The 13,638-nt window shown below is 49.8% G+C and overlaps 1 long non-coding RNA gene across 1 annotated transcript in view; it reads right to left on the bottom strand.

Moving 5' to 3' along the window:
* LOC144486084 (uncharacterized) overlaps positions 1–5,233 on the bottom strand; it is a 45,949-nt gene extending 40,716 nt beyond the window's left edge. Inside the window, exon 1 of the long non-coding RNA XR_013496218.1 lies at positions 5,154–5,233. This is a non-coding gene — a long non-coding RNA (uncharacterized LOC144486084). The remainder of the gene's footprint in view (positions 1–5,153) is intronic.
* Between the last annotated feature and the right edge of the window lie 8,405 nt (positions 5,234–13,638).

The raw sequence follows: 13,638 nt of genomic DNA, 5'->3' as shown, positions 1-13,638 counted from the left end.
CCAAAGAACCCTCCTGTACGCATTTTACAAATTCCTCCCCATTTCAGAGTCCCAGCTCTCAGCGATTTCCACTCTATACCAGGGAAATTGAAGTCTCCCAATACAACAACCCTATTTTTCCTGCACCTATCCAGTATCTCCTGACATATCCGTTCTTCCACTTCCCTCGGGTTGTTAGGGGGCCTGTAGTATAGCCCCAACATAGTGACTGCGCCCTTCATGTTTCTAAGCTCCACCCAGAGTGACTCGTTACACGACCCCTCTGAATTGTCCTCCCTCTGCACCGCTGTAATATGCTCTCCAACTAATACTGCTACTCCCCCACCTCTTTTGGCCCCTCCTCTGTCTCGCCTAAAACACTTGTACCCCGGAATATTCAGCTGCCAGTCCTGTCCCTCTTTCAACCAAGTCTCTGTCACGGCAACCACATCCAAATCCCTCGTGAGCATTAAGGCCCTAAGTTCGTCTGTCTTACCTGCTACGCTCCTTGCATTGAAGTATAAGCACTCCAGACCTCCAGGCTCAGTGAGGTCGTCCTCCCCCAGAGTGCTCTTCTTCTTTGCCAGCTTTGTCCCAGTCCCAAGCTCGTCCCCAGCCTCTACACTTGTAGACCTAATATTTTGATCCCCACCCCCCTGCCATACTAGTTTAAACCCCCCCCGAACTGCACTAGCAAAACTCCCAGCCAGGATATTCGTGCCCTTTCAACATAGTTGTGACCCGTCCTTCTTGTACAGGTTCCATCCTCTCCTGAAAACTTCCCATTGATCTAGGAAAATGAAGACCTCCCTCCTGAACCAGTCCTTTAGCCAAGCATTCAATTGTACTAACTCCCTATTCTTAGCCTCACTGGCACCAGGCATCGGGAGCAGCCCGAAGATGGCCACCCTGGAGGCCCTACTTTTTAGTCCATTTCCCAACTCCCTGAATTGCTCTCGTAGGATCCCCCTGCTCTTCCTATCTACGTCATTTGCATCAATGTGTACAATGATATCCGTTTCTTTATCTTCCCTTTTTAAGATGCCTCCTATCCGCTCGGTGACATCCATTTCCCCAGCACCAGGTAGGCAGACTACCATCCTGGAGTCCCGTTCGCAACCACAGAATCGCCTGTCTGTGCCTCTAACCGACGCATCCCCCACCACTATTGCTCTCCTAACCCCTCTCTTTCCTTTCCAGGCCACAGAACCTGACTCTGTGCCAGTGACCTGGTCAGAAATACCCGAGTGTTAAATAATTTCTGAACAGGGCACGAATATCCTGAATAGGGGCGGCACGGTAGCACAGTGGGGGGCGGCATGGTAGCACAGTGGTTAGCACTGCTGCTTCACAGCTCCAGGGTTCGATTCCCGGCTCAGGTCACTGTCTGTGTGGAGTTTGCACATTCACTTCGTGTCTGCGTGGGTTTCCTCCGGGTGCTCCGGTTTCCTCCCACAGTCCAAAGATGTGCGGGTTAGGTTGATTGGCCATGCTAAAAATTGCCCTTAGTGTCCTGAGATGCGTAGGTTAGAGGGATTAGCGGTTAAAGATGTGGGGATATGGGGGTAGGGCCTGGGTGGGATTGTGGTCGGTGCAGACTCGATGGGCCGAATGGCCTCTTTCTGTACTGTAGGGTTTCTATGATTTCTATAGCATCTATTTCAGGTCAGGGAAAGGTAGCGGCGTTGAAGCATGATGCTAAATACCAGCATTAACTATACCAATGTCTGATTTCTCCATGTCCCGTGTTATATTGAATTGGATGAGAATTTAGGAGGCATGGTTAGTAAGTTTGGAGATGACATCAGAATTGGTGGCATAGTGGACAGTGAAGGTTATCTCCGATTGCAATCGGATCTTGATCAATTGGGCCAGCGGGTTGACAAATGGCAGATGAAGTTTAATTTAGATAAATGCAAGGTGATGCATTTTGGTTGATCGAATCAGGGCAGGATTTACTGAGTTAATGGTAGAGCGTTGGGGAGAGTTACAGAACAAAGAAATCGAGAGCGGGGGTGAGGGAAAAACAGACATTGACAGCAAAACAGAGGTGTGGGTTGAAGTGAGGAGGTGGGATGAGACACAGGTTCTGGGGGGTGTCCAGTGTGGGGTCAGTGCCCAGCTCCCTGTCTCTGGAGAAAAGCCTCAGTCACAGCCCTCTGGGATTCCCAATTTACAGAAATAAACAACTAAATAAACAAATAAATAAATGTTGGGAGGCTGATTTTAAAAAGTCTCCAAGGAATGGACACAGCTTGTTCCCAGTTTAAAGAGGGGAGTTTATCTCTTTCTGTGACTGAGATGTTGTCTATTCAGACTCGGAATATACGTGGCGTTCAGTGTCTGGGTGGGAGGATTACACCAGGCATGAAGCTGGGAGAATTACATTTCTCCCCTTTGTCCCATCCGGATATCGTCAAATTATTGCTCATGGGATCTGGCTGTGCATCAATAACCAGCTGCCTTTCCTGAACTCCAACTTGTAAACACGCAAATTTAAAATGGAACTGACTGTAAAACATGTGAGGGATGAGGGAGGGAAACGTTCCCAATTCCAGAGTCCTCACTGTGTTTTTAGAAGGGGTGGTGCCAGGGGCAGGGGCTCAGGACAGGGGATTACTATCACTGCCTCTGTCACTCCAGCTTTCCGGGCTGGAGAGAATTGTTGTGTTTCACTGGAGTGGAGCGAATCCTGCTCTTTGCCCCAAGGTTGAATGCAGCCTCTGTGACTAGGCCACAATTCAAGCCCGAAATGCAGCAGAAACAGATGGAGAGAGAGACAGACAGAGTGAGGGGAGAAATGAGGGGGATATAAAACAGCTGGATGTGGTGGGTTAAACTGAGGCGGTTAGTGGGAGCAGGGCTTCAATGAGGGACAGACTCTGCATTTTAATTCTGAGGGCCCGTTGGGGCGTGTCTCAGTCTCTTTGCCTCTGCCTCCATCTCTGCCTGTTGCAGTCTCTTTGTCTCATTCTCTCTCTCTCTCTGTCGCTGCCTGTAAACATTTACTCAATTGTAAAATCTTTGCAAACTAGATGCCTGTCAGTTTCGACATTACAATCATGCAGGAATTGAGAGAGAGAGCTCCACTATGAGAAAGGCTGCACTGAAATTTAAAATTCCCATTATTTTTGGGATCTTCGTATGCACAGGGTGAAAACTCCACACAGAGTGACCAAAGGTGGGAATGGAACGTGATTCACTGGCGCTGTGAGGCAGCAGTGCGAACCATGTGGCACCGTGCCCTTGAACGAAATGGCTTGCTCGGCCATTTGGGAGGACAGCTGAGAGTCAGCCACGTTGCTGTGGCTCTGGAATGACATGTAGACCAGACCAGGTAAGGACGGCAGATTTCCTTCTCTATGGACATTACTGAAGCAGGGGGAGGGTGAATGGGTGCAGAGAGAAATGGAGAGTGAGAGGGAGTGAGAGTGACAGGGAGAAAGAGGGAGACAGCGAGTTCCAGGCTCCCACCACCCTCTGTGTAAAACAACTTGCCTCGGACAACTCCTTTAAACCTTCCCCCTCCACCTTAAACCTATTCCCCCGAGTAATTCACTCTTCCACCCTGCGAAAAAGCTTCTGACTATCCACTCTGTCCATGCCCCTCATAATCTTGTAGACTTCTATCAGGTCTCCCCTCAACCTCCGTCGTTCCAGTGAGAACAAACCAAGTTTCTCCAACCTCTCCTCATAGCTAATGCCCTCCATACCAGGCAACATTCAGAAAAAACTTTTCTGTACTCTCTCCAAAGCCTCCACATCCTTCTGTTAGTGTGGTGACCAGAATTGAACACTATATTCTACATGCGGCCTGACTAAGATTCTATAAATCTGCAACATGATTTGCAAATTTTAAACTCAATGCCCCGGCCGATGAAGGCGACCATGCCGTATGCCTTCTTGACGACCTTCTCCACCTGCGTTGCCACACAGTGACCTGTGTACCTGTCAAATTCAACAATAAACTAAAATGTAAAAAAGACAAACAAATTCAACAACAACAACCCCAACATTGAAAACCACGAATAAATTCAACAACAACCCCAACATTGAAATCCCAAATGCCTTCTTGACTACCTTCTCCACCTGCGTTGCCACTTTCAGTGACCTGTGCACCTGTACACCCAGATCCCTCTGCCTTTCAATACTCTTAAGGGTTCTGCCATTTACTCTATATTTCCGATCTGTACTGGACCTTCCAAAATGCATTCCCTCACATTTGTCCGGATTAAACTCCATCTGCCACCTCTCTGCCCAAGTCTTCAACCAATCTATTGAAGATAGATCGCCCCCTGCAATCCCTCACCCGCATCCCCTCCCCGAGCCCCACCGCTTCCTCCACCTCTGCCCCACCCCCCCACGCCTGCAAACCCTCCCCCATGCAACCGCTGCCCCGCAACGCCTTATTCCCTCCCCTACAACCCTTCTTCCGCAACCCCTTTCCCCAACCCCCGCAAACCCTCCCCACTCCAACCACTCTCCTGCCACCCCTGCCCCGCAACCCCTCACCCCCTGCCCCTCACTCCCACAACTACTCACCCCATCCCCCCAACACCTCGCCCGCTTCTCCGCAACCCCTCACTCCACAACCTCTCCACCCGCAACCCCTCACCCCCTGCCCCTCACCCCCATCCCCCGCAACTACTCACCCCAACCTCTCTCCCCCGCCCCCTCAATACCAATTGAGTCTAATCAATGTACTTGGACTATCAGCGACCATACCTTGTGTATTGATGTGTTTGTCCAGAAGCTTCTTCAATCAGAGAGTCCCTGCCTCCAGCAGCCACTCAGGCAGCGACGTCCAGATTTCCAACACAGTCTGCTCAACATTCTGTCCCCACATCCCCTCTGAAACACACTCACCTTTAACCTCTGCCCTTTGGTCAAACCCAGACCAAGATGGCACTGGGCATGCGCTCTCCCCACATTGCCCCTCACAAAGATGGCACTGAACATGCGCTCTCCCCACATTGCCCCTCACAAAGATGGCACTGAACATGCGCTCTCCTCACATTGCTCCTCACAAAGACGGCGGCGGTGCAGGCGCACAACCCCGCTGTAAACATGGCGGCGGTGAACTCGGGGCAGAAACGGGGAACAATACTGGGCTCCCGCTGGGTACAAACGGGGAACCGGCGATTCCATTCTCTGAGTTTCCGCTGTACACAAACCTGGTTATGAATCCTCTCCGCCCACCCGCCGGATCCATCGCTCCCCCCGAGCCGCCATTCCACTCACTGACATCAAATCACCCATTGGCATCCCGCACACTGCGCATGCTCCACTCCCAGCCCCGCCCCTCATTCACTCCGATTGGTTGGAGGACCAGCCCCTCCCGCTCGGTAATCCAGTCCCGCCCCCTTCTCCTCCTATTGGTCCGGAGCTGCCGTCAATCAGCCGGGCATTGTGACGGTGTGAGATGGTGGGCGGGGCAACAGCACCAGGTTAAAGGTCAACAGGTCGATTTGGCAGCACAAGACACGAGCTTTCGGAGCACTGCTCCTTGATCAGGGGAGTGGGAGATGTGTTCACAAACAGGGCCGACAGAGACACTAACTCAATTTACACAATAATGGTTGGAATGTGAGTCTTCGGGGAAGCGTTCTCCAAGGCTGCCTTCACCACACACGACAGCGCAGAGTCACTGCGCAGAGACTGATAGTCAAGTTCCACACACATGAGGACGGCCCCAACCGCCATCTTGGGTTCATGTCACACTATCTGGATGACCTGGATGAGGAAGTGGAGGGATGGGTTGGTAAGTTTGCCGACGACACGAAGGTTGGTGGGGTTGTGGATAGTCTGGAGGGATGTCAGAAGTTACAGAGGGACATAGATAGGATGCAAGACTGGGCGGAGAAGTGGCAGATGGACTTCAACCCAGATAAATGCGTCGTGGTCCATTTTAGCAGGTCGAATGGGATGAAGGAGTACAATATTAAGGGAAAGACTCTTAGTACTGTAGAGGATCAGAAGGACCTTGGGGTCCGGGTCCATAGGACTCTAAAATTGGCCCTGCAGGTGGAGGAGGTGGTTAAGAAGGCGTATGGTGTGCTGGCCTTTATCAATCGAGGGATTGAGTTCAGGAGTCCGGGGATAATGATGCAGCTATATAAGACCCTCGTCAGACCCCACTTGGAGTACTGTGCTCAGTTCTGGTCGCCTCATTACACGAAGGATGTGGAAAAGATTGAAAGGGTGCAGAGGAGATTTACAAGGATGTTGCCTGGATTGAGTGGCATGCCTTATGAGGATAGGCTGAGGGAGCTCGGTCTTTTCTCCTTGGAGAGACGTAGGATGAGAGAAGACCTAATAGAGGTATATAAGATGTTGAGAGGCTTTTTCCCAGGGTGGAAATGGCTGCTATGAGAGGACACAGGTTTAAGTTGCTGGGGGGGGGGGGGGGTAGGTACTGGGGAAATGTTAGGGGGAAGTTTTTCACACAGAGGGTGGTGGGTGAGTGGAATCGGCTGCCGTCAGTGGTGATGGAGGCAAACTCAATAGGGTCTTTTAAGAGACTCCTGGTTGAGTCCATGGGACTTAATAGGATGGAGGGTTATAGGTAGGCCTAAAAGGTAGGGTTATGTTCGGCAAAACTTGTGGGGCCGAAGGGCCTGTTTTGTGCTGTAGTTTTCTATGTTTCTATCTGTAACCCCCACGACTTGCCTGGCCTTGCAGAATCTCACTAACTGTCCTGTCTGGAGACAATACACATCTTTCACCGCTGCTCTACCCTCTCTCCACTCACATTGTCTGTACCTTTCAGACTTGCTTACCTGTAAAGACTCGCATTCCAACCGTTATAATGCACTGGCTAAAGCCAAACACAGTAAGAAGTTTAACAACACCAGGTTAAAGTCCAACAGGTTTATTTGGTAGCAAAAGCCACACAAGCTTTCGGAGCTCCAAGCCCCTTCTTCAGGTGAGTGGGAATTCTGTTCACAGACAGGGCTTATAAAGACACAGACTCTATTTACATGAATAATGGTTGGAATGCGAATACTTACAGCTAATCAAGTCTTTAAGATACAAAGAACGAGAGTGGAGAGAGCATTAAGACAGGCTAAAAAGATGTGTATTGTCTCCAGACAAGACAGCCAGTGAAACGTTGCAGGTCCAGGCAAGCTGTGGGGGTTACAAATAGTGTGACATGAACCCAATATCCCGGTTGAGACCGTCCTCGTGTGAGCGGAACTTGGCTATCGTTTTCTGCTCAGCGACTCTGCGCTGTCGTGTGTCGTGAAGGCCGCCTTGGAGAACGCTAACCTGAAGATCCAAGGCTGAATGCCCGTGACTGCTGAAGTGCATAAACATGAGGAGAGAAACAGTCAGTAACACAGGGTGCTGGGGGAGAGGGGTTACTGAATTACAGTGTGAGGGAGCTGCATTAACATCAGTACAGACACAGTCAGTAACACAGGGTGCTGGGGGGAGAGGGGTTACTGAATGACAGTGTGAGGGAGCTGCATTAACATCAGTACAGATACAGTCAGTAACACAGGGTGCTGGGGGGAGAGGGGTTACTGAATGACAGTGTGAGGGAGCTGCATTAACATCAGTGCAGATTCAGTCAGTAACACAGGGTGCTGGGGGAGAGGGGATACTGAGTGACAGTGTGAGGGAGCTGGTTTAACATCAGTGCCGATACAGTCAGTAACACAGGGTGCTGGGGGGAGAGGGGTTACTGAGTGACAATGTGTGGGAGCTGGATTAACATCATTAGAGACACAGTCAGTAACACAGGTGCTGGGGGAGAGGGGTGACTGGGTGACAGTGTGAGGGAGCTCTACTAACATCAGCAGAGATACAGTCAGTAACACAGGGTGCTGGGAAAAGGGGTTACTGAGTGACAGTGTGAGGGAGCTGGACTAACATCAGTACAGACACAGTCAGTAACACAGGGTGCTGGGGGAGAGGGGTTACTGAGTGACAGTGTGAGGGAGCTGGATTAACATTAGTACAGATACAGTCAGTAACACAGGGTGCTGGGGGAGAGGGGTTACAGAGTGCCAGTGTGAGGGAGCTGGATTAACATCAGTACAGATACAGTCAGGAACACAGGGTGCTGGCGGAGAGGGGTTACAGAGTGACAGTGTGAGGGAGCTGGATTAACATCAGTGAAGACACAGTCAGTAACACAGGGTGCTGGGGGAGAGGGGTTACTGAGTGACAGTGTGAGGGAGCTGGATTAACATCAGTACAGATACAGTCAGTAACACAGTGTGCTGGGGGCGAGGGGTTACTGAGTGACAGTGTGAGGGAGCTGGTTTAACATCAGTGCAGATACAGTCAGTAACACAGGGTGCTGGGGGGAGAGGGGTTGCTGAGTGACAGTGTGAGGGAGCTGGTTTAACATCAGTGCAGATACAGTCAGTAACACAGGGTGCTGGGGGGAGAGGGGTTGCTGAGTGACAGTGTGAGGGCGCTGGATTAACATCAATAGAGACACAGTCAGTAACACAGGTGCTGGGGGGAGAGGGGTGACTGAGTGACAGTGTGAGGGAGCTGGATTAACATTAGTACAGATACAGTCAGTAACACAGGGTGCTGGGGGAGAGGGGTTACTGAGTGACAGTGTGAGGGAGCTGGATTAACATCAGTACAGATACAGTCAGTAACACAGGGGCTGGAGTAGGGGGGCGACTGAGTGTCAGTGTGAGGGAGCTGGATTAACATCAGTACAGATACAGTCAGTAACACAGGGTGCTGGGGGAGAGGGGTTACTGAGTGACAGTGTGAGGGAGCTGGATTAACATCAGTACAGATACAGTCAGTAACACAGGGTGCTGGGGGGGAGGGGTTACTGAGTGACAGCGTGAGGGAGCTGGATTAACATCAGTACAGATACAGTCAGTAACACAGGGTGCTGGGGGAGAGGGGTTACTGAGTGACAGTGTGAGGGAGCTGGATTAACATCAGTACAGATACAGTCAGTAACACAGGGTGCTGGGGGAGAGGGGTTACTGAGTGACAGTGTGAGGGAGCTGGATTAACATCAGTACAGATACAGTCAGTAACACAGGGTGCTGGGGGAGAGGGGTTACTGAGTGACAGTGTGAGGGAGCTGGATTAACATCAGTACAGATACAGTCAGTAAGACAGGGGCTGGAGTAGGGGGGCGACTGAGTGTCAGTGTGAGGGAGCTGGATTAACATCAGTACAGATACAGTCAATAACACAGGGTGCTGGGGGAGATGGGTTACTGAGTGACAGTGTGAGGGAGCTGGATTAACATCAGTAGAGATACAGTCAGTAACACAGGGTGCTGGGGAAGAGGGGTTACTGAGTGACAGTGTGAGGGAGCTGGATTAACATCAGTACAGACACAGTCAGTAACACAGGGTGCTGGGGGAGAGGGGTTACTGAGTGACAGTGTGAGGGAGCTGGATTAACATCAGTACAGATACAGTCAGTAACACAGGGTGCTGGGGGAGAGGGGTTACTGAGTGACAGTGTGAGGGAGCTGGATTAACATCAGTACAGATACAGTCAGTAACACAGGGTGCTGGGGGGAGAGGGGCGACAGAGTGACAGTGGGAGGGAGCTGGATTAACATCAGTACAGATACAGTCAGTAACACAGGGTGCTGGGGGAGAGGGGTTACTGAGTGACAGTGTGAGGGAGCTGGATTAACATCAGTACAGATACAGTCAGTAACACAGGTTGCTGGGGGGAGAGGGGTTACTGAGTGACAGTGTGAGGGAGCTGGATTAACATCAGTACAGATACAGTCAGTAACACAGGGTGCTGGGGGGAGAGGGGCTACAGAGTGACAGTGTGAGGGAGCTGGATTAACATCAGTACAGATACAGTCAGTAACACAGGGTGCTGGGGGAGAGGGGTTACTGAGTGGCAGTGTGAGGGAGCTGGATTAACATCAGTAGAGATACAGTCAGTAACACAGGGTGCTGGGGGGAGAGGGGTTACTGAGTGACAGTGTGAGGGAGCTGGATTAACATCAGTACAGATACAGTCAGTAACACAGGGTGCTGGGGGAGAGGGGTTACAGAGTGACAGTGTGAGGGAGCTGGATTAACATCAGTACAGATACAGTCAGTAACACAGGGTGCTGGGGGAGAGGGGTTACTGAGTGGCAGTGTGAGGGAGCTGGATTAACATCAGTACAGACACAGTCAGTAACACAGGGTGCTGGGGGAGAGGGGTTACTGAGTGACAGTGTGAGGGAGCTGGATTAACATCAGTATAGATACAGTCAGTAACACAGGGTGCTGGGGGAGAGGGGTTACTGAGTGACAGTGTGAGGGAGCTGGATTAACATCAGTGCAGATACAGTCAGTAACACAGGGGTCTGGGGGAGATGGGTTACTGAGTGACAGTGTGAGGGAGCTGGATTAACATCAGTACAGATACAGTCAGTAACACAGGGTGCTGGGGGAGAGGGTGACTGAGTGACAGTGATGGGGAGCTGGATTAACATCAGTACAGATACAGTCAGTAACACAGGGTGCTGGGGGAGAGGGGTTACTGAGTGACAGTGTGAGGGAGCTGGATTAACATCAGTACAGATACAGTCAGTAACACAGGGTGCTGGGGGAGAGGGGTTACTGAGTGACAGTGATGGGGAGCTGGATTAACATCAGTACAGATACAGTCAGTAACACAGGGTGCTGGGGGAGAGGGGATACTGAGTGACAGTGTGAGGGAGCTGGTTTAACATCAATGCAGATACAGTCAGCAACACAGGGTGCTGGGGGGAGAGGGGTTACTGAGTGACAATGTGTTGGAGCTGGATTAACATCATTAGAGACACAGTCAGTAACACAGGTGCTGGGGGGAGCGGGGTGACTGAGTGACAGTGTGAGGGAGCTGGATTAACATCAGTAGAGATACAGTCAGTAACACAGGGTGCTGGGGGAGAGGGGTTACTGAGTGACAGTGTGAGGGAGCTGTACTAACATCAGTAGAGATACAGTCAGTAACACAGGGTGCTGGGAAAAGGGGTTACTGAGTGACAATGTGAGGGAGCTGGACTAACATCAGTCAAGATACAGTCAGTAACATAGGGTGCTGGGGGGAGGGGTTACTGAGTGACAGTGTGAGGGAGCTGCATTAACATCAGTACAGATACAGTCAGTAACACAGGGTGCTGGGGAAGAGGGTTACTCAATGACAGTGTGAGGGAGCTGGATTGACATCAGTCGAGATACAGTCAGGAACATAGGGTGCTGGGGGAGAGGGATTACTCAGTCACAGTGTGAGGGATCTGGATTAACATCAGTGCAGATTCAGTCAGTAACACAGGGTGCTGGGGGAGAGGGGATACTGAGTGACAGTGTGAGGGAGCTGGATTAACATCAGTACAGACACAGTCAGTAACACAGGGTGCTGGGGGAGAGGGGTTACTGAGTGACAGTGTGAGGGAGCTGGATTAACATCAGTACAGACACAGTCAGTAACACAGGGTGTTGGGGGAGAGCGGTTACTGAGTGACAGTGTGAGGGAGTTGGATTAACATCAGTGCAGATACAGTCAGTAACACAGGGTGCTGGGGGAGAGGGTTTACTCAGTCACAGTGTGAGGGAGCTGGATTAACATCAGTACAGATAGTCAGTAACATAGGGTGTTGGGGGAGAGGGGTTACTGAGTGACAGTGTGAGGGAGCTGGATTAACATCAGTACAGATGCAGTCAGTAACACAGGGTGCTGGGGGAGAGGGGTTACAGCGTAACAGTGTGAGAGAGTTGAATTGACATCAGTGCAGATACAGTCAGTAACACAGTGTGCTGGGGGAGAGGGATTACTGAGTGACAGTGTGAGGGAGTTGGACTAACATCAGTACAGATACAGTCAGTAACACAGGGTGCTGCGGGGAGAGGGGTTACTGAGTGACAGTGTGAGGGAGCTGGATTAACATCAGTACAGATACAGTCAGTAACACTGGGTGCTGCGGGGAGAGGGGTGACTCAGAGACTGTGCGAGGGTGCTGAATTAACATTAGTAGAGATACCGTCAGTAACACACGGTGTTATGGGGAGAGATTGAGCAGATTGGGTTTGTACTCGTTGGAGTTTAGAAGGCTGAGGGATGATCTTATAGAGGCCTATAAGATAATGAAAGGGCTGGATATGGTAGAAGTGGAGGGAATGTGGTGATATAAACAGGGCCTAGTTTTAAGGCTGATTAAATTGGATATCCTAAATTAAAGAATTGGGCACATTGAAATCAAACACAGTCAAACCGCAGGCAGGCCAATTGTACAATACACAAATGTGTCTGGGCCTGACCCATCAACCACCCATCAAAGGTCGTTACACTCTACTTGAGACTTAGCAGGAGATCATGGCACCTCATTGAAATGCATCGGTCTATTGTTAGAAGCCCAGATCGGGCCAGACTTTCTGTCACCAAGAGATCCTGTAGAAAGCTTACCTGATAACAAGTTTAACAACATGGAGATGGACACCTGGGGGGCGGACCCTGGTGTCCTGTCAGGCAGACATCAAGAAACCCACTGGGTATTGGAACCCCCTCCTGGGACCTCAGAGTAGTGTGAGGTAACGCATTTAGAAAAGGCAAATAAGCCGATGAAATACACAATAAATGGATGGATTGGGGAAAGAGAGGCCAAAGAAACAGAGATATGTTGGAATCCAGGACAAGCTGCATATACAGAATATTGGTCAAGGCATTAAATGTAAGAAGTTACATTAATCTTATCTTCTGTCTGCAAAAAATCCCTGTCTCTTCATTTCTGTGTAGTCTGTGTAATTTCTATCCCTGATCCTCTGCATCAATGAGATAGAAATTTCTTGCAACTTGCTGAAATGAAACAAATTGGAAATGTGATTGTCTCCCTTTTCAGTGAGGCTCACAGCTTTACCCTCTGTGTGAAAGCTGCTGCCCATCCTCAGCATGGAATTCAATTTAAACATTCCCCACTTACTGCAGAGAAGGGAGCGGCCCCATTCCAGGCATCAAATTCAACCAGTTTGACAACCTGCTGCTAATTCAACTGTCAACAAGTTTCATTCGAAATTTTACTTTAACTCTTCTTGTTCCAGAGATGTTCAGTAAATCAGTCAAATGATAAGAAACAAATTCCAACTGGGACTTCGGAATTTTGAGCAAACATTGATTTCCTGATATTTGTGGTTTCACCCCAGAGCCCAGGAGCCAGTTCCTTGTCAATGAGCTGAGAGAAGGACTGTTTCTGTACATGGAGATTAACCATTTAACTTCCAAACTGAATGATCTCTGAGCAACAATGGCTGCAGCTGTTGGGCAATGAGCACGAACACTCCAGTTACATTTATTATTGTAAACCAGCAACAGAGACACCAAACACGGTGGATTCTGACCCAATGGAGTTATTCAAGAAGATGCTCAGAATTTCATTAACTCAGGATGACAAGTGAAGTGAATCAATGGCAGGTCATCGTCAACTGTCCTTATCGAGGATGACATCTACTCAGGGTAAATGGAGTTAAGATGCAAATGAGGCAAAATATAATTAATTAGAGGAATAGGCTCAAGGGGCAAAATAATTGCCTCCTGTTACTGTATTTAAATGTTGGTTGAATAATGAAGTGTGAAACTTCTGGAGGATTTGCACCTCCCTTTTAATCAGTTGAACTTGGATTGTTTATTTCAGATGGTGCAACATTTTTATTCAGAGAGTGATCAGATAATCGGTTT

The sequence above is a fragment of the Mustelus asterias genome, unplaced genomic scaffold, assembly GCF_964213995.1.
Source record: "Mustelus asterias unplaced genomic scaffold, sMusAst1.hap1.1 HAP1_SCAFFOLD_286, whole genome shotgun sequence".
Taxonomy (NCBI): domain Eukaryota; kingdom Metazoa; phylum Chordata; class Chondrichthyes; order Carcharhiniformes; family Triakidae; genus Mustelus; species Mustelus asterias.
This window is presented reverse-complemented; position numbering and strand designations above follow the sequence as displayed.